Raw genomic sequence first — 23821 nt, 5'->3', positions numbered from 1 at the left:
GCCATGACATTTTCAAACGCCTCATACGTATGTGAAAGCTGGACAATGAATAAGGGAAACCGAAGAAGAAGTGCTGCCTTTGAATTATGGTGTTGGTGAACAATATTGAATATACCATAGACTGCCAGAAGAACAAACAAATCTGTCTTGGAAGAAGTACAGCCAGAATATTCCTTACAAGCACAGATGGTGAGTGTTTGTCTCACATACTTTGGACATGTTATCAGGGGAGACCAGGCCCTGGAGAAGGACATTATGCTTGGTAAAGTAGAAAGTGAAAAAGAGGAAGACTCTCAGTGAGATGGATTGACACAGTGGCTGCAACAATGGGCTCTAGCATAATAACAAGTGTGAGGATGGCACAAGACTGGCCAGTGTTTTGTTCTGCTGTATATAGGGTCACGATAAATTAGAACTGACCTGATGACACCTAACAACAACAATACCCAGTTCGGCTCACTGCCTGTCTCTTAGTTTGCTGTACTGTGGTGGTTTGGATGTTGCTATGATGCTGGAAGCTAGGCCACCAGTATTTTAAATACCAACAGGGTTATCCATGGTGGACAGGTTTCAGTGGAGCTTCAAGACTAAGACACACTAGGAAGAAAGACCTGGAGATTTACTTCTGAAAATTGGACAATTAAACCCTTACAGATCACAAGAGAATACTGTCCAATTCACTTGCTTTGGACATGTCATCAGGAGAGATTAATCAGTCCTAGAGGAGAATATCATGGTTGGTGAAGAAGAAGGCCAACAAGGCTGTAGGAGACCCTTGGTGACATGGACTGGCACATTAGCCATAATGATGGAATCTAAATTGCTGGCACTTGTGAGGATGACACAGGACCTGGCAACCTTTAGTTCTGTGGTACCTAAGTTCACCATTAGTCGGAGTCACCTCAATGGCAGCTAGCAAAAAATTACTGTTTGAGAGGAGAACTGAGATATGAACTTGATACAATATACCAAATATTAAAATGTTCAAAGATCTCATGTTTACTATAAAAGAATAGGAATTGAAAATACAACTTTCAAATCGCTAGAAGGAAAAAGAAAGAGAAATTTCATCATTCCAATAAAAAAAGAAACAGGAAAAGCAGAATAATAATAATAAAAAAAAGAACAGTGAATATGAAGTATAATATTGGAATTATGTCTAAATGTATGAGTAATAGCAAGAAAAAGGGATTAATACCTAAGGAAAAAACATGTACACTCAGCTTAGACTTGCAAATCCACCCATATCTTACTTATAAAAGAAAGTTAAAACATAATGTTAGAAACTTTTAAATTATGTAAATGAAGAAATTTCTACTGTCTATGAACAACCCTCTGCCAGATACTGTTGATACAGAAATGATTAAGAAAAGATTCCTTGCAGTCTGGTGAGAGAAACAGCCCAGTTAACAAATCAGTTATCAATTGCTGTATAAGAAATGACCCAAAAATGAAGTGCCTTAAAAGAACAAGCAGTTACTTCGCTCACAGTTTTGCGGGTTGGCAGTTTGGGGTTCTTCTGGTCTGGGGCAGACTCAGCCGCTCTCGGCTGGGCTCCCTCATGTATCGGGAATCAGCCACGATGTCAGCTGGTGGGCAGCCTGAAATCTTCTCAGCTGGATTCTCTCTCTAATGGTCTCTTGTCATTTATTAGGGTGGCCTGGGATGTTCCCATGGGTTCTTAGTGTTTGAAGAGCAGCAAGAGGGCAAGGAGGAGCCCTGGTGGTGCAGTGATTAAGGGCTCAGTTGCTAAAGGAAAGGTAATCAGTTTGTACCCACCAGCTGCTCTGCAGAAGAAAGACATGGCACTCTCCTTCTGTAAAGATTACAGCCTTGGAAACCCTATGGGGCAGTTCTACTCTGTCCTTCAGGGTCACTATGAGTTAGAATATACTTGAGAGTGGTGGGTTTCGTTTTTGGTAAGAGAGCAAGTCACGATGTGTCTAATTATATTCGGTCTCTGCTTCTATTGGTCTTTGTACTGTCCCAAAGGCCAAAGCAATCATAGATCAGTCCAAATTCAAGGACTGGAGGAAGAATCTTGCTCTTGAGAAAGGGAGCTGTAGGTCATATAATATGTATGGATACATACATATTAGAACATGTGGCCATTTTTGCTATCCATCACAACATGTAAATGCAATCAAGTTTGTCCCTAGTTGTGGCAGAAGCGTTTCTTAAATACAATAGAGTGTGGAGCAGGGTGGGAAATTCTACCAGGTGTAGGGTTGGAAAGGCTTCCACCAGGAAGTGATGCTTGACCTAAATTTTGAAATACGAGTGGATGGTTAGGAGATTTTCTTTTTTTATATATTTCCAACCACTTGCCCACATTCTACCATCTGTCATCACACAAAGCGAGCCCTCTGCTCCCATGTTGACATCTTTCATTTTCCTTCAAATCCTCAGGCTCTCCTCTACCTACCAAGCACAACTTCCCAAACCCTGCTTAAAATGTTTCAACAATTTGCTTCTTCCTTTTCTAATTGCCCCCTGGACAAAAAAGGAGATCAAGCAGAGGACAGTGGACCTTTCCCCGAGGGCTCACCTAAGCCTCCCAGGCAGGTTGACCATAGACGTCGTCCGGAGTCTCAGTGCTTTTCTGTGTTGATGTAATCCTACCCTTTTTAGTGGCTCCAAGGGAGAAGCATGTGGACAGGCCAAGAGGCTTCACAGGGTTGAGAGTCAGGAGGTCAAGAGAGAGTGGCCTAGACACCACCACTGAGTGATGGTACCTCCAGGCAACAGACCAAAAACCCCATTCTGCACGGATGGCTACGAAGGGTGAGTCTTTTGAAAGAGTTTTCTTTTATTTAACCAATAGATATATATTGGGTATCTCCTATGGGTGGGGTTCTGTCTCACTTTCTGGGACTGCCAAATATGAGGCAGACCTTGTCTTTGTCCCCAAGTTATTTACAACACATTTGGAAGACACAAATTGGAAATTGAGCATCTCCTATGACTCAGTGCTATGATGGAGGATTACTAAAAGATTACTAGGTGCTCTGAATACATAAACCAGAAGCACAGACTGGGTACCTTGGAGGAGGAACCAGTCAACAGGAAGGGAGAGAATGTCTACTAGTCAGAGGGAACGGCCTGTGTGAAGCCTAAGTGGCAAAGGAGGCCTGAGAGGTGTTCAGAGTGGACATTGTGTTTCTAGGGCTGGAGAGATTTGATTCAGGGCCAGAGAAGAGGTTTGGGAGAAATAGCGACTCATTATACTCTTCTATTTCCTCAACTCACAGTTTCCTTCCTCTTAGATGTTGACTTCTTTAAGTGAACATTTCAATTCATTTTTAAGATATAATTTCCCTCCTCCCAGCCTCCTAGCCTCTCCCACAACAGTTGCCATATTTTTTCCTAGTGCGCTGTTTAGATTCAAACTGGGCCCTTGGAACTGAGCGATGTCAGCGATGATGTCACACAAGAGTTACTGGAAACCTTGGTGCTCACTCAGATCCCAACTGCTCTTTGTGGGTCTGAGGTCTCCTGTGGGAGAGCGACTTTGGATACCAAATTACAAACGGTTCTGCCTAAATCAAGGTCCCCAACTTGTGAGAGTTTGGGACATCATCTCTACGTGGGAGGAGGAGAAACAGCTTGCCGTTGACCATCCTTCGTGGTTCATCTTCACCCAGCCAGAATGGAGCGTCAATATATGAGGAAGAGGCCTTTCTCTAAGGCCCAAGGTAAGGGTGGGAGGAAAATTCAGTCTGTGCGATGGGTGCTGGGCAGCAAGGGGTTTGATTCACCCCGGAAACAAGGACCACAAGGGATCATCGAGGCTTTCACCTGAAAAAACTTCCTGTCAATTAGTAAACAGTAAGAAATTATAGTGTGAATAAATAAATGAAGGAATAACTATGTGAGTGAAATATAGAATTCTACTGTCATCTGAGGGGCTTTCCATAACCGTAGCAGACAAGTCAGATTTGTGAACTCTCCTGCTTTGTTAGCGGAAAGAACGCAGGTGGGCAACTGGGGCAGTGGGTATAGAACCAGGGAGAAGGGTGGTTACAGAGACTTGTACTTCATTTTTTCATGAGAATGAATTAATATATCATGCGAATAAAAAAAATATATCAAATTTATCAGGAGGTTTTGGGAGTGGGTGGTGTGATGGAGCACAGTACCACACGTTCATTCAGAGTTCCCAGTCAATGTAAGCTGCCACAGTCCTCAGCCTGGACGCAGGCAGAAGAAGGTCCAGGAAGGCCCTGCCCCTCTAGCTCTAGGGATTTCCCTTCTCCTCCAAGGTCTCCTGACCATCTTTACCGAAGGGTTTGACATTTCTTCTAGGTAAAGACAGCTATAGTATAGATCGTTTTTTATTCTCTTGTAATTGCAAAGTTTTATTTTTTTAATTGTGTTGAAAATATACATAAAACATAACTGAATAATTTCTAATGTATGAGTCAGTGATACTCATTACATTCTTCAAGTCATATAACCATTCTCAATACCTTTCTCCAAACTTTTCTACAACCATTAACATAACCTCAATGCCCCAATGGAAAAACTGCCCCTTCCCCCTGCCCACAACTGGCAACCACCAATAATCCTTGCTTTCTATATATTTGCTTATTTCATGTAAGTCAGATCGTACAGTATTTGCCCTATACTTAGGGCAAATACTAACTTATTCCATTTAGCATGATGTTTTCAAAGTCTAGCAGGAAAGAATTTTAAAATTCCAACTATAGCTAACCTCAGTTTCTGCTATCATTCTTAGTCATCCATTCTTTCACCGACTAGTGTGCCCCCGCCTTGTCTTCTTTGTTGCTGCCCCATTCTGCCCTTCAGTGGCTGAGCCCTGCTTTCTGCTCCCTCCTTGATCTCTGTATCCTTCTAACCAACTGCTGGCATGTTCCATCTCTGAATCTTGTCTCTCTCTCAAGCTTTCCCTCCATCCAACGCACCCGACCTAGCTCCATCTCTTTCTGCATCCTGAACTCTGCAGTCCTTCCCACAGATTCAGAAACATACACAGACCTTTAGGTTGACACAGACAACCCACTGAGACATACACAGCGGAGGAGGCTGTGTGTTCTCCATCTGAAGTTCTCACATCAAGGTTCTCAGATACGGCCATCTCTTTCTGCCTCACTTCATCTACTAAGGACTGGGCTTCTATTCCGAGAAAAACAATTTTCATCTTCTACTGTGGCTGGGTTAAGAAGGGTGCAAGGAAGAGGTACACATGTAAGAATCATAACTAAATATACACATTCTTCTCTTTACATATAACTCCTCTATAAAAAGCCTTTCAGTAAAAAGAGGATGAAAAGAGGTGACCATTGCTCTGGAGTGTTTACCCTCCAAATTTACTAAGAATATCACTCACATACAAAACATCAAGTCACACATTTATTATGAAGCTTCATGGGAATGAGGTCATTTCTAAGTTCCAAAGGAACAAATTCATTGGAATTCAATAAAGGTGGAATTAAAGAAAAATAACTTCTTAAAAAATGAACTACCATAAACAGTGCCACTTTACAATGGAGACTTTGTCTTCCACAGCAGTGCCCCCAAAGGGTGGTGGGTCTCTGGGGAAGAAGAAAGAAACCATGGGGTCTGCAGAGGTGGAGGATGTGGTGATGGAGAGGCCTCCAGGGGTCCCTATGACCAAAGCTTTGGGGTCACAGGTGAGAATAAGGACCCTGAAAGCTCAAGTAAATTAACTCTCTATTCTCAGAGGTCTCTATCCAAGAGGAAAATGTGCAACAGTCAACAACATCCCATGAAAAAAGTCGAAGCTCCAGGCCCAGGAAGATTCCAAAACAATCCGAGAACGCTTCTCCTTCCTCTTCCACCGAGCAGACCTCTCACTCCTCCAGCTACGGGGCTGCCCCAGGAAACCCATGGGTCAGGTGCGCATATTTCACCAAGGTGCGCACGGTCAAGGGGGTGGCGGTCTCCTGGCAGACCAAAACCTCCTTTGCCCCCGTGGGCAAGATGCCCCAGGTCTTTGAAGCCGAGCTCTCTGAGGAGAGCACCATCGGCTCTGCCCCAAGTCTGGCCAACACTGAGTCCCTGGTCAGCAACCTGGAGCCCTGGCAGGAGGGGCCCCAGACCTGTACCCAGGAGCCCACCGACCAAGGGGAGGAGCATGGGGAGAGACCCCGCGCAACCACCCCGGAGTGGCTGGTGACCCGTAAGCACGGCTTCCGCTGCGTGGCCTGCTGCCGCGTGTTCGAGTCCCGGGAGGCCCTGGTTGCGCACGCGGAGCATGGTGTGACTCAGGGCTTCAGCTGCCGGGTCTTCTTTGAAGAGCTGCTGGAGAGGCGGCTGCCACGCTCAGTCCAGCGAAGGCCCAGACGCTGCCACCAGCTGGCCAGGCGTTGCCTGATGGCCGCCAAGAAGAGGGAGGTGAGGGAGAAGAGAGCGGTCTGCAGACGCCTGGAGGAGCAGCTGGAGAAGCAGAGAGAAGAACTGAAGAGGCTGAGGCACCAGCTGGACAGGCTGAAGAGGCAGGAGACCAGCCTGCAGAAGGAGCAGGTGCACCACCGAGGCCAGAGGGGGAAGCGCCTGAAGACGTGCTAGAACCCCGGGACTAGGAGGAGCAGGGCCTTTGGGCTGAAAACGTGGGCCCTTCAGGAGAGACCTCCATTCAGGTTCGTTTAACCCAGCTCCCCTGGAAGATCATACCGTCCTTCCCCCTGTGACCCCAACCCTCCCAACCCAAGTGCACAGAGAACTCCAGCCCTAAGGGGGATCTGGATGGAAGAAGTCCCAGATAGCTGACCGCAGACACCAGGTCCCCTCAGAGGCTCCCCTGGCCCAGGAGAGGACAGGACAGGCCTCATCTGGATGGTGAGATCTTGGGACCCTAAGGATGAGCGCAGCATAAATAGGGAAAGGGAAATGGGATTTCAGTGGGACTTGGGAGGATTGGGGGGGGGCCCTGCTGAGGTGTGATGGTGAAGGGGGTGTCACTGAGTTCTTTGGAGGAGAAGGAATCAGAGAGATGGCAGGCTGTTGGGAAACATGTCTGCAGGTGAGCAGTGGACATAAAGCCCTAAACAAACAACTCTGGGTCCCTTCCCAGCAGTATAGAGGCAGAGAAAGAGACAGGGCTTGGTAGGAGGAGAGGAGGGCAGGTTGAAGGAAAATGAACTCACCCCAGCCATGTCTTCTGGTCTCCTAGGGTGAATTTGGGTTTATGATTGGGATGCATCCTTTCTGCCACATTAGGGGAATGTAAGTGGGAGGTGGTGTAGAAAAATCCCCCTGGGTGTTAACCATTTCTGGATAAGAGTTGATCCAGGGCTTGCAGGATATTTCCTGTAGAGCATGTTCTAGGGTAAGGGGTAGAGCTTTGGAACTTTTTCTTCTCCTAAATCAAGCTATACATTCCGGTTCTTGACATGTCAAACAAACATGCTAATTTTTTTTTGTTTTCCTGTGGTCAAATCTGACCTGTCCCGAGGTCAAAGAACTGGAAGAAAAAGGCCCTCTGAGGTGAAAGAACCAAAAGAGAGGACAGGCTTCAAACCCAGGGAGAACAGCGAGAACACAGGTGATCAGAGGTAATGGTGGGAAGGGGCAGATTCAGGCCCAGACTCAACAGTGGACAACAAAGCCCCAGTCTCAGTCACAACATCAAATCCCAAGTCTGGGGAAGCCCTGGACATGACAGGGGTGTATCCACCTCTCTAGGAAATGAGACCACAAGTATCACAGGGAACCCCCCAGGGGCAGAGGAATGGAGGGCAGGGCCTCTAGGATGGGCACCTCCATCCACAGTCTGTCCTGTGTGTATTCCTCAGAGTGACAGAGACGGCTCCTGCGAGGCAGAGGGTCACAGGCAGAAAAGAACCAAGGTGTTCAGACCAGGTAAATTCTGCAGTCTCCTAAGCATCCAAAACGAAAAATCAGAGATTCTCAGAGGTATCAGGGTGGGAGGGGTTGGTATTCCCAGGCTGGGGAGAGGCTGGCTGGGGAGGTGCTGCTTTCTGAAATCTTTTCATCAACATCTTTCTTCTTAAAAGCTACCTTCCCAGTTGATGTCCTCTATGATCTATGCTCAGACCTGAATGGGGCCTAAAATGCACAAAGGTGGGTTATCCAGTGGGGCTAGGCAGGGAGGAGGTGGAAGCAGCATATCCAGGAAAGAGAATCTTCTAGAGGCGCATGAGTTACCTAGTGAATTGCACATGGCGTCCAGCCTTCTACATTTAGCTGTAGACGTGTGCTTGCAAGACGTGTTTGAGGGGTAACTCTACTGATTTCCCAAAATTATTTTTGGTCATTTCCAGTTATAGAGACCAGAGGAACTCACTGGCTCCAAGAACAACAAGAAATCCACTGGATCTGATTATTACTTTCTGCGGTGTGCTCTCCTGCCAGTGATTCAAATCTTTTGTCTGTCATTCTGGAGAATTTTCACCTATTTTAAATATCTAACAAAACATGTTAAAATATACATATATCTATGATGTTTATGAATTTCCAAAGCTCTGAAATTGTTTTTTATCACATTTGCAAGATCACAGATTTGTATGACAAAAAAATTAATGTCAGGGTCCCACCCTCATATGTAATTTGGTCCTGCTCCCCCAGGGTATCCAATGTTAATAGACACATGTGTAACCTTCCCTACACCTCTCTGCAGGGACACATATACACAGTCACAGGCACACAGGTATATCTGCTGGGGTGTTTACTTTTATGAAAGCCTGGTCACACTCCACCCACATTGCTCTCGCCCCTTATTTCACTTGATATTCTACCTTGATTCTCTGTAAGTCATTAGATATGGCACTGCCACTATATTTTTTGATCTTTTAACTTACATGAATAATTTAAATAGATGATATCAATTCAGTACACTTTATCTGTACTTCTACATGTTCTTGTCAGAAGCTATCAAGTCAGTTCTGACTCACAGTGGCCCTTTGCACCACAGAACAAAACACCACCCGGTCATGTGCAATCCTAATAATCTTTGCTATATTTGAGCACACTGTTGAAGCCACTGTATCAATCTCATTGAGGGTCTTCCTCTTTTTCACTGGACCTCTGCTTTACCAAGCATGATGTCCTTTTCCAGGGACTGGTCCCTCCCTCTTGATAACATGGCCAAAGCCATCCTTGCTTCTAAGAAATATTCTGGCTTTCTCCCTTTAAGACAGATTTGTTCGTTCATACATAACACTACTAAAATGGAAACATTATCATCCATGCTTTTTAAGTCCACTCTTCCTGCGTGTTCTAGCTCTCCTCCCCCTGTTCTTTCCTGCAAGTGAATCCAAGATAATTCAGGTTAACAATGTGGTAAGTAGTCTCTCTTATCCTTGCTTAAACAAGGACACAGACTTATACACACACACAGAAGGATAAAAGTTAAGCACGTGAAAAATGAGCAGTGAATTCAAAAGGATCGTTTATGTGTATAACACTCATAAACATAAACAGGTATCCAAGCATATTCAAACAATTGATATTGTTTAACCCAGATGTGCTCATTTTATATACACTTCTCTGCACCTAGATTTTTTCAGTAATACTTCAATAATACTTCACAGATATTTTTCCCACTCAACTACTACAACTCATTTATTGATGATGTAGCTTTACCATAAGTTATCTATCATTCAACCGTCAATGTACAGTCAACGTTTGGTCAACACTAATAATAACTATCCGTTGTATACTACAGGATCTGTTTCTGTGCAATAGACTCCATAGAGTGAGATTTCCAGCTCAAAGTATGTTTTAAAAGTACAGAGCCATGACCATGTCTTTCCCCTAGAGGCTGTCCTAAAGCACCTTTCCAGCCATGTCTCAGGGTATCCTTCTCCCCACAGCCCAGCCAGCCATAGATGGTGTTGATTTTTAAATTGTGCCAGTTTCACTGGGACTTTGATATTTTCTTAACTACCAGTGTTTTTGAGCAACTTGGACTATGTTTATTGGGCATGTGGATTTCCTGTGAACGATCTTTTTGAATTCACTGCTCATTTTTCAAGTGCTTAACTTTTATCCTTCTGTGTAAAATGGAAATTGTTATTAAGCCTTGTCATCTCCATTTCACATGATTTTCCAAATCTATCATTTGTGTATCACATTTTTGCAAGCTTTGTCCCCCAGAACGGTCACTTGAGTCAGCACCGTTTATTAAATAAATATAATTTTCTCAAAATAGCGCCTTTATATCAATGTTTATTGTGACTTCTTAGCAGATTTTGTTTCATTGGTCGACTTGTCAGTTTCTATGCTATGTAATATCAATTTGTTCTGTTACCTGAAGAGGTAGACACCTGTCAGTATCCTGCTTTTTCATGTTTTTCTTCTCTATACCTTTTAAAGCAGCCGTAGTGTTGCAGTGATTAAGTGCTCATCTGCTAATCCAAAGAAGGTTTGGCAGGTCGAACCCACCAGGGGGCACTGAGGGGAAAGACCTGTTGTTCTGCTCCCATAATGATCACAGCCTAGAAAACCCTATGGGGCAGTGAAATGGGATCACTATGAGTCAGAAATGGACTCCAAGTCTCCTAACACCAGCAACATCCTCTGCTATCTACTGTACTATTTGTAGCATATGATCACTGTATACAATTCAAAAACAACTATCTTAATATTCCAACTGGAAATACATTCCACTTATATATTAGTTTTAGGGACCTCCATTTCATTGACAAGACTTCTCATTTGAAAATATGGCATATTTTTTGCATACATTCAGGTTTCATTTTATGTATTTTAGTACATTAGTTTTCGTCATAGAGGTCCTTTGATGCTCTGGTCAAAACAATGTTTTCCTAAATATTTTACAGTTTTGAACACAGTTTGATCCAGTCAAGTAGTAGGGGAAAGAGAACGGTCTGCCCTTCTCACCCTTGCCAATTTGAGACCCTCATGTCTATACTGGAGACAAACCATTGATTTTGATGTATTTGTCTTTTATTCAGGTATGCAATTATATCATCATTATTTGAAAAATCTCTTATTATACTTATACTAGTTATTTAAATTTTCTAGTTTATTCCTTCACCTGAAAACTATGTTGAGTGATACCAAAATTTTTGTCTAGTTCCAAATTTATCAGAATGAGTTGAATATTAATTTTCCATTTATCTCACACCTGCTAAGTTTGGGGAGAATCTATTATGCCCCAATAGATAACTACTACTGTGACCTGCTGACCATTATTGGAATCACACACAACTTGTTTCTGACAGTTAAGTACTTTCACCTGGCCTCTGTAGAGCTGGGATCCCATGATTTGCATTGCTACTAGGCAGCCCAGCTCCCACTAACAACCTGAGCCTATAGACAATTGTTGCTGTTAGTTGTCATCAAGTCATTTCTGACTCATGACCACCCCATGTGGGCATAGTAGAACTAACTGTTCAATAGTGTTTTTAAGGCTTTCATCCTTTAGTAGTTGATGGCCAGGACTGTCTTCCAAGGACCCTCTGAGTACGTTCAAACTGCCAGACTTTCAGATAATAGTCAAGCACTTAACTGTTTGTGGCGTCCAGGGACTCCCTACAAAGTATACATATTGGTAAGCTCTATCTTGCTGGTGCTCCCCTCATCTCCGCATTCCTTATTCTTTTGATGAAATGGGTATCCTTCAGGACCTCCAAGAAATGGTCTTATAGAAGACTAACTCAGACATGCCCACATATTGGAGGCTTTTAATCCCTCTTCCAACATCTGACCTAGCAGGTCTGGCATTTCCATTTCAGAGAATGTGGGCCATTGCCTTTTCTAAGCTTCCAAAAGCAATCCCACAGCATATTAAACCCATTTCCAGAACCCTTGCTACGGCAATAAATCCTTGTCAACAAACTATCCTTGACCCAACTTTATATTAAACTCCCCTTGACTCAGCACCTTCAGCACCCACTCCTCAGCACACCCCCGTCCTGCTCACACAAGGCAGCCAGGTCTTGCAGCTCCTTCAGTGTACAGTCTCTCCCCCCTCAACCACAACAGCACTGCCCCCGGTGGCTATGCTGGTATCTGACAACTAAGTATCTGGACAAATGCATGGGACACTATCTCAGGACTCTGCAAAGGAAAGTGTTGAAGGTGGATGGGGGCAGGGCAGAACCAGAACATAAAGTATGAACATTCTAGAGGCTGAAATTAAATGAGCCCAAATCTCACAGCTGCACACCCGTTGTGGACAGAAACAGCCCCGAGAGAAGCCCTCTCTCATATAAATGGGATAGAAGGTCCGTAAAGGAGAGAGACAGGCAGCTGGGCAGGTGGGCAGACACCTGAAACTCTGGCAGAGGAGAATCCTTCTCTCTGACCAGAGTATGGAAGAACCAAATATTGTAGAGAAAGCTCCATTACATTTTCTCTCTCTCTGCTGTTAACTGACACCTAGTCAATTCTGCCTCAAAGGGTGAGACTTTTCAAAAGCAGATCACCAGGTTTGTCTTCTGAGGCGCTTCTTGACACGTTCAAAGTGCCAGCCTTTTGGCTGGTTGTCCGGTGCTTTGGCCCCATAGGCAGAACCAGTCACTGATGTGCACAACAGAATGAGGAGATTAAAGCCCCGGCATTCCCGCCAGTGGGCCAGGAAAGCACTCCTTCTGAACTCAGAGAGCAGAAGAGAAAGAGGAGGCTGTGCAAGAAAGAGATTCTGCAGACTTGCTATGAACTCCTGGTTCACCCCCCAGGTGCGTATCCATTGCCCTGACCCTAAGAAGCATTATCAAATCCTTTAAGACCCGCACTATGGGTTAGAATGCCATCAAGGTTCCATACTGAGTGGCGCTCACATAGGTTAGACCTAAATACACCTGCAAACCCTTCAAAAATTGAACTAACATTTGAACCATAGAATACAAAAGATGGGACAGAACTTGGAGCCTGAACATAACTGGGTCAATCGACTGCTAAAAACAAAAAAATTCTCCATAAAATTTAAGCAGGACTTGTACTCTCAAAATCATAAGAAACAGATTTTGAAATGCTATTCTAATCCAAGAAATAACAGGGACACTTTTTAAATAAATGGAAAGATAATAGGTGCTATTTGCAAATGAAAATTTTACATGTTAAAAGTACAATCGTAGGAATAAAAAATTCAGTTGATATTTTCACAATAGCAGAATGGTGATGACAGAGAAAAAAACTAAATACTTGAAATAGATCAGTAGAAAATATCCATTCTGCAAACAGAGAGGAAAATATGGAAAAAAATGGACAGTGCCTCAAGAACTAGACAAAAAGCTTATTTATTGGAACTCCAGAAGAAGTGGACAAAATGTGTGGTGAAGAAAATAGTATTTGAAAAAATACTGGCTGAACACTTTCCAAATGTGGTGAAAGACATAAACTTACAGATTCAAGAAGTTCAGCAAACCACAGCAAGTTAAAGAATTCCATGCCCCAATACCGAATTTTCACAAAAATATTCTGTGGGTTATGGGTTTTTTGCCAACCCAGTGGGCCTTACCCCACATCCCAAGTATATTTGTAAGTACATTACTCTAATTTTTTTTTTTTTTTTTAACAGCAGCATGTAAAAAGAAAAAAACAGTATACTGTACTCAAAGACACACCCGGGAGGGGAAAAACAGTTCACACATATATATATATATATAGAACATGGGTTACTTGCATAAAAATACCATACATCATAATCAACTGCAGAATAACAAAGGTCAAGAAAATACTCAGGAAGGAGGTAGAGAGAAAACAACACATTTCACCTGAGAAAAATAATTTGAATGACTCTGTATTCACTATCAGAAGCCATGGAAGCCAAAAAAAAAAAAAGATTGTGAAACATCATTTTTTCAACCCTGAAAGATGGAAATATTAACCCAGAATTCTATGTCCAATCATTACCTTCAGGAGTAAAGCACAAATAATGCCATTCTTAGGGGAAAGAAAACTGAGAGAATTCATCACCACCAGACTTCTAAGTGAAACACTAAAGGAAGTACTTCAGGTGGTAGACTTGGAATTTCAGTTGTATTTATGGAAAGCAGAAAACGTGGAAACTATGTGGATAAATATACTATGTCAACACTGTAGTTACTGCACAACATGGCACTGAACAAGCCTCTTTGGAAAGTTTTTCCAGTCTCTTGGAAATGCTTGGAAATACATCCTGGCAAATCATTATTAGAGAATGGAATTAATTTTGACAATACCTGAGAGATGTCTGTAGTCAAGTCTAGTGAACAAACTGGAAAATAAATTTACTGACTGAAACTAAGGTGTGGTAACAAAACATGAGTCTCAGTTCCCGTGTGGCCATGAGCTGGTTCTGAAGGCCAACCTTCCCCAGAGAGGCACTTCAAGCACATGGGGGGCAACGGCTTCCTGTTGATATTGCTAGGTGCCATCGAGTGGGTTTCTGAGTCATTGTGGCCCAGTGTAAAAGGAGAACTTCCCCGATAGGGTTTCCTGGTTTGTAATCTTAACGGAAGCAGTTCGCCAGGTCTTTACTCCTTAGAGCCTTTTGGTGGGTTCAAAAAACTAACCTTCGGTTAACAGCCGAGTGCTCAAACTTGGCACCACCTGGGCTCCTTGGAGCAATGGCAGCACCACAGAATTTCGTAGAAACCTTCCCATAGGCCTTCTCTGAGAGGTAACCCCTTGCTTAAGGACCAAGTTTAGGTTTTATATATACTCATTCTACATAAAGTCTAGATAAGAACTACAGTGCTTCCTTGAGCGGACAACATTGTATATGCCCTCCATAAACAAAATGTGTCAAGGGCAAAGTTTAATATTAAACCAAGGCATTTCCCGTCAGTCCTTACCTGAGAAGGTCTTCGTGAGAATTTCCTGAGACTCTTGGAAAAGGATTTAGTAGACACTGCTTTCTTTTTACCTCTTCGCTCCTGAACAGAAACCTCTGCTAAGAGGTCATGCGTAAAGCTCCAAATGCCTCTTCTTATCCTGAATGTAAGCCGTGTAATAAGACCAGGAACTAGGCATTCAGCTGGGTGAAGAAACCCAGGAGTACTTCCTGTCTTCAACACCTTCCAGTTCCAGAGAAATCCTGTTACAAGTCACTAGATCAGCCCAGGAGCTGGAAGACTGAAATTCCTGGTCCTCTGACAAGTGGGAAGGGCAGGGTGGGGTTAGGCAGAGCCTCCTTGACCATCACTTGCCCCAAGAGGCTCTGGAGGCTGCTTCATGTTCTAAGTCAAAGGCCCTTCCAGCCCAGGCACATAAGAGCAGGGGAAGACTTTGTCCATTGAAAGAAGAGATGGGCACAGGAGTAGCAGGTTTTAGGGCACTCAGCATTGGTCAGCTTTGCGACTTCAGGACATCCTGGCCCATGATCACCTTCACAACTGAGCCTTTATAGCCTCTTCACCTCTCCGTCCTTCCCAGTTTTCTCCCAGCACCATGAGCTGTGGCTTCTGCTAGTTTCAATGATTTCAGTATTTCAGTAGCTCCTCACCCCACTCAGGGGAGGCAGTTTTGCAGACTGCAGGACACAAATCCACAGTGCGGTTTACGTGTCCTTCAGCAGAAACACTTCCGAGGGTACAAGTTGGCCTCAGAGATTCTGAGACCCATGCAGAGAGAAGCCCAGGGGGAGAGTCACTGGCTTCAGTAAGTGTCAGCACTCTCAGGGTCATGTCCCTGGGGTCATGCCCAACTACAGGAAAAACGAAGTGGGCTCTGAGGCTCCGTGTGCTGACCGTCCAGTACACAGGCCCTGGAAGCCTTGGAAGGATTCTGTCTTACTCTAACCCAGCACTGGGGAAATCCTCACAGGGTAACAGCAGTGATATGCCTGGGGATCTTTATTCTAAAAGTCTCAAAGCAGTTGATACAGTCTTGTGAGGTGGGAGATGAGAAAGCTTGGGACCACCGAGAGAGGGTGGCAAAAGAAGGAAGACTTTATCACTCCCTCTGTTCAAGTTTTTTTTTTTTTAATTCCAACTGGGGCTCCAAACAGGTCTTTGTTGTTAAAGTTGTATTTCTCTGTGTTAATTTATGATCCTTAACTCAAATCTAGAGTTTCGAGCTCATTTTGATAATTCCTCTTTAGTCTGTGGAGACAGGAGTCTGCCTTCAGCCAGTGGTGAGAGTGGAAGAAATAAAGTCCCTGGTCCAGACTGGGGCAGGCTCTGCTGCTCCGCAAACTAGGGGTGCGGTCCCTGAAGAGCCCTTCTGAGGACAGCACAGGAGGGGCGTCCCGCCTGGAGAAAGGGCGGAGGGGGGTGGGGGATTGCTGTGTGAGCAGTGTGGCCTCTGTGGCTTCCCCTTCTCCTCCTGGAAGTGCAACCTGGGGCCCTTCACGTGCGGAGCCAGAGTCCTAGAGTGACCACAACTCTCCCACCCTTTCTGGGTCACCCTCTGGACCCAAGTCCCCATACGCCTCCTCTGCCCTACTATCCCAGCATAAGCACTGTGACTGGGCTCAGGGGTGTACCCTGGGTCTTGACATCGGTAGCCTCAGGCTTCCCCTAGTTCTGGTGGGACCTGTGAGCCTAGCGGGTCTGAGTTCAGGCCAAGGCTGGGTGGGCTGGGACTCTCGTGAAAGGCTCCTGCAGCCAGCTCCTTCCTGATGCACGTGAGATTGTGGTGGGGCAGCCTCCGACCTGGCACCTCCCCTGGGCGTCCCTCTCCACACAGCCCTGCCCAGTTCCCTCCCCCGCCCCCGCAACCGCCCAACCACCTCCTCCTGCCTCCTAGTTCTAGAGGAGTGCTCTTTTGATGTCCATTTGCAACTAGCACCCCATGGCCCTGCACGGAGTCAATCCAGCTAATGACCTCAACCTTAACTGCACAACTTTGAAACTGCTAGATAGGTGGGAAATGAACAAAAAAAAAAAAAAAAAAAAGAGGAGAAACACTTAACAACAGTTACAAAAAAAGTTATATGGGACTGTATTCTCACATCATGGACTCAAAGATGCTGGGTTGTATTTTTGTTTGCAAACAAGTCTTAGATAAGGGAATTGCTGCCAGGAATAGAGGTAGAGTCTGACTTTGGAAAAATGAGGGAAAATCTGGGATTGATTAATTGACGTGGATGAGACTGAAAATCGTGATAACAACATAACATTTAAAGATGAAATCCTAGCAGCCTAGAACATGCAGTGGAAATTTTTCTAAGTAGCACCAGAAAAGACCTTTAATCACTACACAAAATGGGTCAGTAGTTCAAGATCTCCCTAAGAAAATAGGAGGCCGAGACCACTTTCATTCAGGTTGCAGCAAACAGGCAAGAAACAGAGCATTTTAATCTTGTGCAAAGTCAGAAAAGAAGAGAAAAAGATGAGATGCTCCTCTACTTCATCCCTAAGGCTAGTTTAATATTGACACCAAATTAGACAAGGATGATAGAAGAAGAGTTACAGGGCAAGCACACCAAGTAACTGGGATGCAAAAACCTACATAAAATACTGGCAAAGGAAATCCAGCAAAGTATAAACCATGTAATACGCCATCATCAAGGGGGTTTATCGTCAGCATGCAAGCTTGAGTGAACATTAAAGATTTAATAATTTAATTCACCATAAGCATAGATGGAAGAAGAAAAGACATGCTCACCTCAAGAGATGGGGACAAAGCAGTTGATAAAATCCAATCACACTGAGAGATAAGGACTCTGAGCAATCATGGACCAGAAAAGGAGTTCCTTAAGTTGGAAAAATACAACTGGCATGATAGTTCATGGGAAAATGTGGGACATTCTCTTTAAAATTAATTAGCATTAAAATAAGGATGCTTTCCCAATTTGAAGACTGGCGTCTGGCATCTTAAACATTAGAAAGCAGCCATCTTAGGTGCATCCATTGGTCTCAACCCACCTGGATCAAAGGAGAATGAAGAACACCAAGGACACGAGGTGATTACGAGCCCAAGAGACAGAAAGGGCCACGTGAATCAGCTACTACATCATCCTGAGACCAGAAGAACTAGATGGTGCCCGGCTACTACCAATGACTGCCCTGACAGGGAACACAACAGAGAAACCCTAAGGGAGCAGGAGAACAGTGGGATGCAGACCCCAAATTCTCATAAATTCATACTTAATGGTCTTACTGAGACTGGAAGGATCCCGGTGGTCATGGCCCCCAGACCTTCCGTTGCCCCAGGAAAGGAACCATTCCCGAAGCCAACTCTTCAGACATGGATTGGACTGGACAATGGGTTGGAGAGGGATGCTGGTGAGGAGTGAGCTTCTTGGATCAGGTGGACACTTGAGACTATGTTGGCATCTCCTGCCTGGAAGGGAGATGAGAGGGTGGAGGGGGTTTAGAAGCTGGCGAAAAGGACACGAAAAGAGAGAGTGGAGGGAGAGAGCAGGCTGTCTCATTAGGGGGAGAGTAATTGGGAGTGTGTAGCAAGGTGTATACACGTTTTTGTGTGAGAGACTGACTTGATTTGAAAACTTCCACTTAAAGCACACACAAAAATATTAAAAAAATAAGGATGCTTTCTATCATTATTTATATTAAATATTTAACACTGGAGGTCCAAGCTAGAACAAAATGACAACAAAAAGAAGGAAAAGCTGCAACTGCTATTACTCATAGATTACAGAAATGCCTCCACAGAAAAATTTACAAACCATTGAAATTAATGCTAGTCAATCATAAATATAAACTAAAAAATAAACTGCATTTCTATGCATCAGCATCAAGCCGACTCTGTTGTAGCTCTTAGTGAAGGCAGAGGACACTGATAAGGAAATAGCAGGATTCAGGTGGGCTAGACAAGGAGGGGAGAACGCTATTTTACACCAGGCTTCATGTATAGTCATGGGTATGTGTTAGTCATCTAGTGCTGCCATAAGAAAAAAATAACACAATTGGGTGGCTTTAAAGAACAGATATTTATTTTCTCACAGTTCGGGAGGCTAGAAGTAGGAATTCAGGGCATGGCTCGTGTCTACTTCAGCTTCTAGCAGCTTCCAGCCACCCTTTGCGTTCCTGGCCTTGTAGATTATCTTCCCCTTTGTCTGTCTCCCTCTTCCCCTGTTTGTGTCTGTGTCTATTCTGTTCTTTTTGTAACTCAGAAGGGATTAGGTTTAGGACTCACCCTACACTGGTATGGCCTCATTAAAATAATTTTAAAAATCCCCTATTTCCAAATCAGGTCACATTTATAGGTACAGTAGTTAGGATTTCAACGTACCTTTGGGGTTACACAATTCAGTCCATATAGTACCCTCACCAGATATTCTAGGCTGAGAGTACAAATATGAGCAGCTGAGAGTTCTATTTTTTGTCTATATTAGTTGGCTATCACTTGTCTGAGTCCACCCATATAAACTTTGGAGCAACTTATTATGAAGGACCAGGCCAACCTTTATTAGCCATGTCCATTATGTGGAAAAATGCACACATTCCCATCACTGAAGCCCTGAGAAATTCATCGATAAGGGTGGAACGGGGTTGGGACCAAGAATTGTTTCATGGCGTTGGTAACATGGCATAGCTGTCAGACATCTACGTGGAGATGGCAGGTAATAATACTGACAGCTAACACTTACTGGTGCCAGGACTCTTGTGAGGGCTTCTCCTCTCTTAAGATACTTGCTCTGCATGATACCCATGTGAGGAATGTATCATTATAAGGCACATTTTACAGATGAAGAACTCGGTACACAGAGTTACGCTGACATTTGAATAGAAGTCATGAACCAGGAGGAGTTGAAATGGATGGAGGTGTAAACATCACATCCTCAGCTACAGACAGACAGCCACCGACTCCCTGAGGCATCCTAGAGAGAGGGTGTCAATAGAGAGAGAGGACTAAGCACTGAGCCTGAGGGCACTCTGACATCTAGAAGCCGGACAGATGAACGGCAGCCAACAAAGCTCTCTGAAGTCCAGTGTGGTTCCTGGAGCATGGTCTGTCCTTTCTCTGGACTGCATTTTACCAGTCCCCCTCCCACCCGCACTGGGTGTCCCCTTCACAATGGCAGGGACAATGTGTACTTTCACCACTGCGTCCACATGATGTAGACTATTCCTGGCACGTGGAATCTTTATCTGAAATTCCACAGCACATCTCTAGAGGCTCATGTTCTCATAGCTTCTGTCGCCTCTGCAGCCCTTGCTTCTGTCTGTCCGTCTGCTGGGCTGCACCACACGGAACCAGTTATGAAATTCAAGCCCATCTTACACTCGCCAAGGTCCTACTCACACAAAATTTGTATTAGCTTAAAAGAAAAGGTGTGTAGATAAGATACACAAGGGATTTAATTGCAGAAAACAAACCTTAAAATGAAATGGCTGGGAATGGTGGCCTCCCTTTGTAAAAAGGCGTCTCTGTACAGACTACGGGAAAATGCAGTTAAGATATGGGTCACGGGAAAAGGAGCGTTTGTAGCAATCTGGTAATCACTCAGACCACCTGTAAAAATGTTTTCATCCTTTTTCTCATACCTTACACAAAACAAAATTCCAGATGGATCGAATATTTAAAATTAAAATATGCAACCATAAAAATTTTAGAAGTTTTTATTTTCTTTTTATTGATAAAAGAGAAAGACTTTTTAAAAATCCCAAAATATGAAGGCTAAAACTGTTAAGATCTATAGATCTTTGGCATATCAAAAAGTATATGAAGGGAGTAAAAATACAGGCAAAGAGCTGAAAAAAAGCTTGCAGGCTAAGGATTTGAATAGAGATTTCTCGAAATCAGATGTAGAAACTCTCAACAAGCACAGGAAAAGAAGCGTAACCTCATTAGTCATCAGGGAAATGCAAATCTAAACTAAAGTGCACTATTATTTCAAAACCACTAAGATGGCTAAACTCAACAGGATGGACAACAAGTGTCGGCGACGATGTGGAGAAGCTGGAATACCGCTGGTGGAAATGTAAAATGATCCAGTTGTTTTGGAAAATGGTTTGGCAATTCTGCAGACAGTTAAACACAGAATTCCCATACAACACTGCAATTGCACACCTAGGTCTGTACCCGGAGAATCAAAAGCATGTTCACACACAAACTCACACAGAGGATTCCTAGTAGTGTTATTCGTAACAGCCAAAATGTGGAGAGAACCCACATGTCATGACCTGATAGACAGGATGTGGTATATTCATAGACTGGAATATTACTCAGCCACAAAAAGGCACCAAGTACTGATACATGCCACAACATGGACGAACCTTGAGAACATTACGCTAAATGAAAGAAGCCAAACACAAATGACCGCATCGTGCATGATTCCATTTACATGAAATGTCCAGAACAGACAAACCAACACAGACAGAAGTAGATTAGTGGTTGCTACGGCTTGGAGGAAAGGAGTAATGAGGATGACTGTTAATACGCCTTTATTAACAAGGGCCTTTATTTACGGGGCACTGAAAATATTCTGAAGCTAGACAGTGGTGACTGTTGTGCCAAGTCTGTCCATATACTAAAAGCCACGGTATTGTGCATATTTTCAAAGGCAGTGTTACGGCAGGTGAATTGTATCTCAATAGAAGTATTTGTGATTCCTAAAAGACTAACTTTTCAATTAACATATAGAACCTATAAATCAGTAGGGAAAAAACAATCCAATTTTAAAACGTCTCCCTCCAAAGCAAAGGGAAGGGGGTACATTCCATCCGTACAGCTTATTTTTTTTATCTCTTCATTATTCAACTTCTATTCTCATCTTATGTAACTCTAAATTATACAAATAATTGTCTCCATTTTCCTTATCCCTGTTTTCACTATTTAACTAAATAAAGACAGCAACACAGTGTTTTTTATAAAAACCCACCCACATTCACTCAAATCATTTTTTAGCACTTCTTAGGTGCCAGTTACCAGGATGCTCTGACAAACACAACAGACAAGTTCCTCCCTGCATGGGCCTTCTATTTTTGTGAAGCAGGCAGATGATAAATCAGCCAACCAGCTCTTAATGTAACCTAACATTAAGGAGGGAAACATGTAATTTTGGAGCTATCTCAAGCTGTTGTCTCTCTCACAAAGATTTCTCCGAATCTAGTGAAAAGTAAACACGTCGAAGGAACTCTGTGGGGCCAATAAATGTGAAAAAGCCATTACATTTCAGTTTTGTTTTGTTGCTTTCACCTGCCACCCTGTCATTATTTTTTAATAACATGATTATGGAGCTGACATCAAACTCTCACCACTCGGCTGAAAGAAAAAACCAAACCCGTAGCCATCTAGTCAATTCTGACTCAGAGACCGTATAGGACAGAGTAGAACTGCCCCATAGGGTTTCCAGGGAGCAGCTGGTGTTAGGACACAATTCCCTCTTATAAGAAACTGAAAGCTGTTCACTGTGGATGTGGGAGGGACTCAGTAACACTTGCAGAGATTTCCACGTGGGTGGGGTGCTCTAGTGTGAGCATCGGGGGAATGGACCCCATGTGCACTTTGCAGCCTTCTGCAGATTATGACACAACAAACATTCACTCTTCATCGTCCTACATCTTGGAAGAGAACAGAGGGAATTGTTAGGCAGGACCCTTCGAAAATGCAGGGCAAGAAATTTTATTGCAACATTAAATGGAAAATAAAATCTTCCTACGTTTTTCCTCCTTCCCTACCTCATTTCAAGGAGATAGCTGGACTCACAGTGTTGAAGGCCTGAAACTTCAAGACTCTGAAGAGTCTGTGGTAAAAGCCTCAGCTCACTGAGGTGATCACACTGAGTGAACTGGAGCCCAGGGGAAGAGTGACAGTGAGATAGTAGGGTCCTAGACATTGGGAAGGGGTAGGACCTCCTTCTTGATAGTGCCCTGGAGGGGGTTACAGCACCTCAAAGGCTGATGCAGGCACATAAGTAGACAAACCCTATTATGCTGTTGACAGCCCCACCAAGGTTCTCATGATCCAGCTGAGAATGGAAACAGCAGAACGAATGCTTCTAGAGAGATCACCCACATACGCTGAGGCAATGGGTGTCTTCAAGGTCTTCTCCAAGCACTGGTCCTTCATTAGACCCTGGGAATCATTGCATATCTGGAGGAGGGAGTACCCTAAAAGTAAGTGAGGTTAAAAACTCCCCTCAATTTTGTAAGCAGGTAGTTCTGAGCCTCAATTCATTTTATTTTTTAAAAAATCATGCTTTTATTCATATATGATTTTGTGCAGACTCGCACATAAAATTCGTATTACTCATTCATGCATTAAGTCAACAAAGATTTCCTGTATAAACAGCTACATGTCAGACCCTAGGCCAGATGCTCTTGGTGATGAAATGACTTACAGAAGCTGCCTCACTGCCTGGCGAGAGAAACGGCCAAGTTAACAGGTGTATCAGTCACGTATTGCTGTGTAACAAATGACTCCAAAATGTAGTGTCTTAAAAAAACAACCATTTACTAAGCTCACAATTTTTCAGGTTGTCAATTTGGGGTTCTTCTGATCTGGGCCAGCCACAGCGGCTCACAGCAGGGCTTACTCATGTGTCTACAATTTGATTCCAGGTCACCTGCGAGCCAGTTTCATAAAATCAACTCAGGGAAACCGCTGGATCCTCTTTCCAATGGTCCCTCATCATTCAGCAGGCTGGCCTGGGGTCACTCCCACAGGTTCTCAGGGTTTAAGAGCAACAAAAGGGCAAGACTCAATGTAAAATCTTTTCAATTCTCTCCTTGTATCATCTCTGCTACTATTTCAATGGCTGAAGCAACCGTAAGGTCGGCCTTCAACAGGTAGAAGAAGACTCCTACTGCTAATGAAAGGTGCTCTGGAGTCTCATAGAAGGCGTGGGCACAGAGAGAGGAAGAATGTGTAGTAAATGCAATTGTGTTTTATGCTGCAGTAAAGGGTTTCCTGGGTACAATGGAGTACAGAGCAAGAAGTGGACTCATCTACCAGGAGAAGATTCAGGCAAGACTACAACCAGGAAGTGATGCCTGAACCAAGTTGGGAATAT

General features: G+C 43.8%; 1 long non-coding RNA gene across 2 annotated transcripts in view; it reads right to left on the bottom strand.

Moving 5' to 3' along the window:
• LOC135229951 (uncharacterized) overlaps positions 1-23821 on the bottom strand; it is a 200155-nt gene that overhangs the window by 22727 nt on the left and 153607 nt on the right. The window contains exon 5 of one of the 2 annotated variants that reach the window (XR_010320625.1): positions 8000-16148. The exons of the other annotated variant lie outside the window; for it this stretch is intronic. This is a non-coding gene — a long non-coding RNA (uncharacterized LOC135229951). Of the gene's footprint in view, positions 1-7999; positions 16149-23821 lie in introns of those variants that run through there. 2 annotated transcript variants of the gene reach the window in all.

The sequence above is a fragment of the Loxodonta africana genome, unplaced genomic scaffold (genome assembly GCF_030014295.1).
Source record: "Loxodonta africana isolate mLoxAfr1 unplaced genomic scaffold, mLoxAfr1.hap2 scaffold_67, whole genome shotgun sequence".
NCBI classification, from domain to species: domain Eukaryota; kingdom Metazoa; phylum Chordata; class Mammalia; order Proboscidea; family Elephantidae; genus Loxodonta; species Loxodonta africana.
Note: the sequence above shows the minus strand (reverse complement) of the source record. Positions and strands in the feature narration are given on the sequence as shown.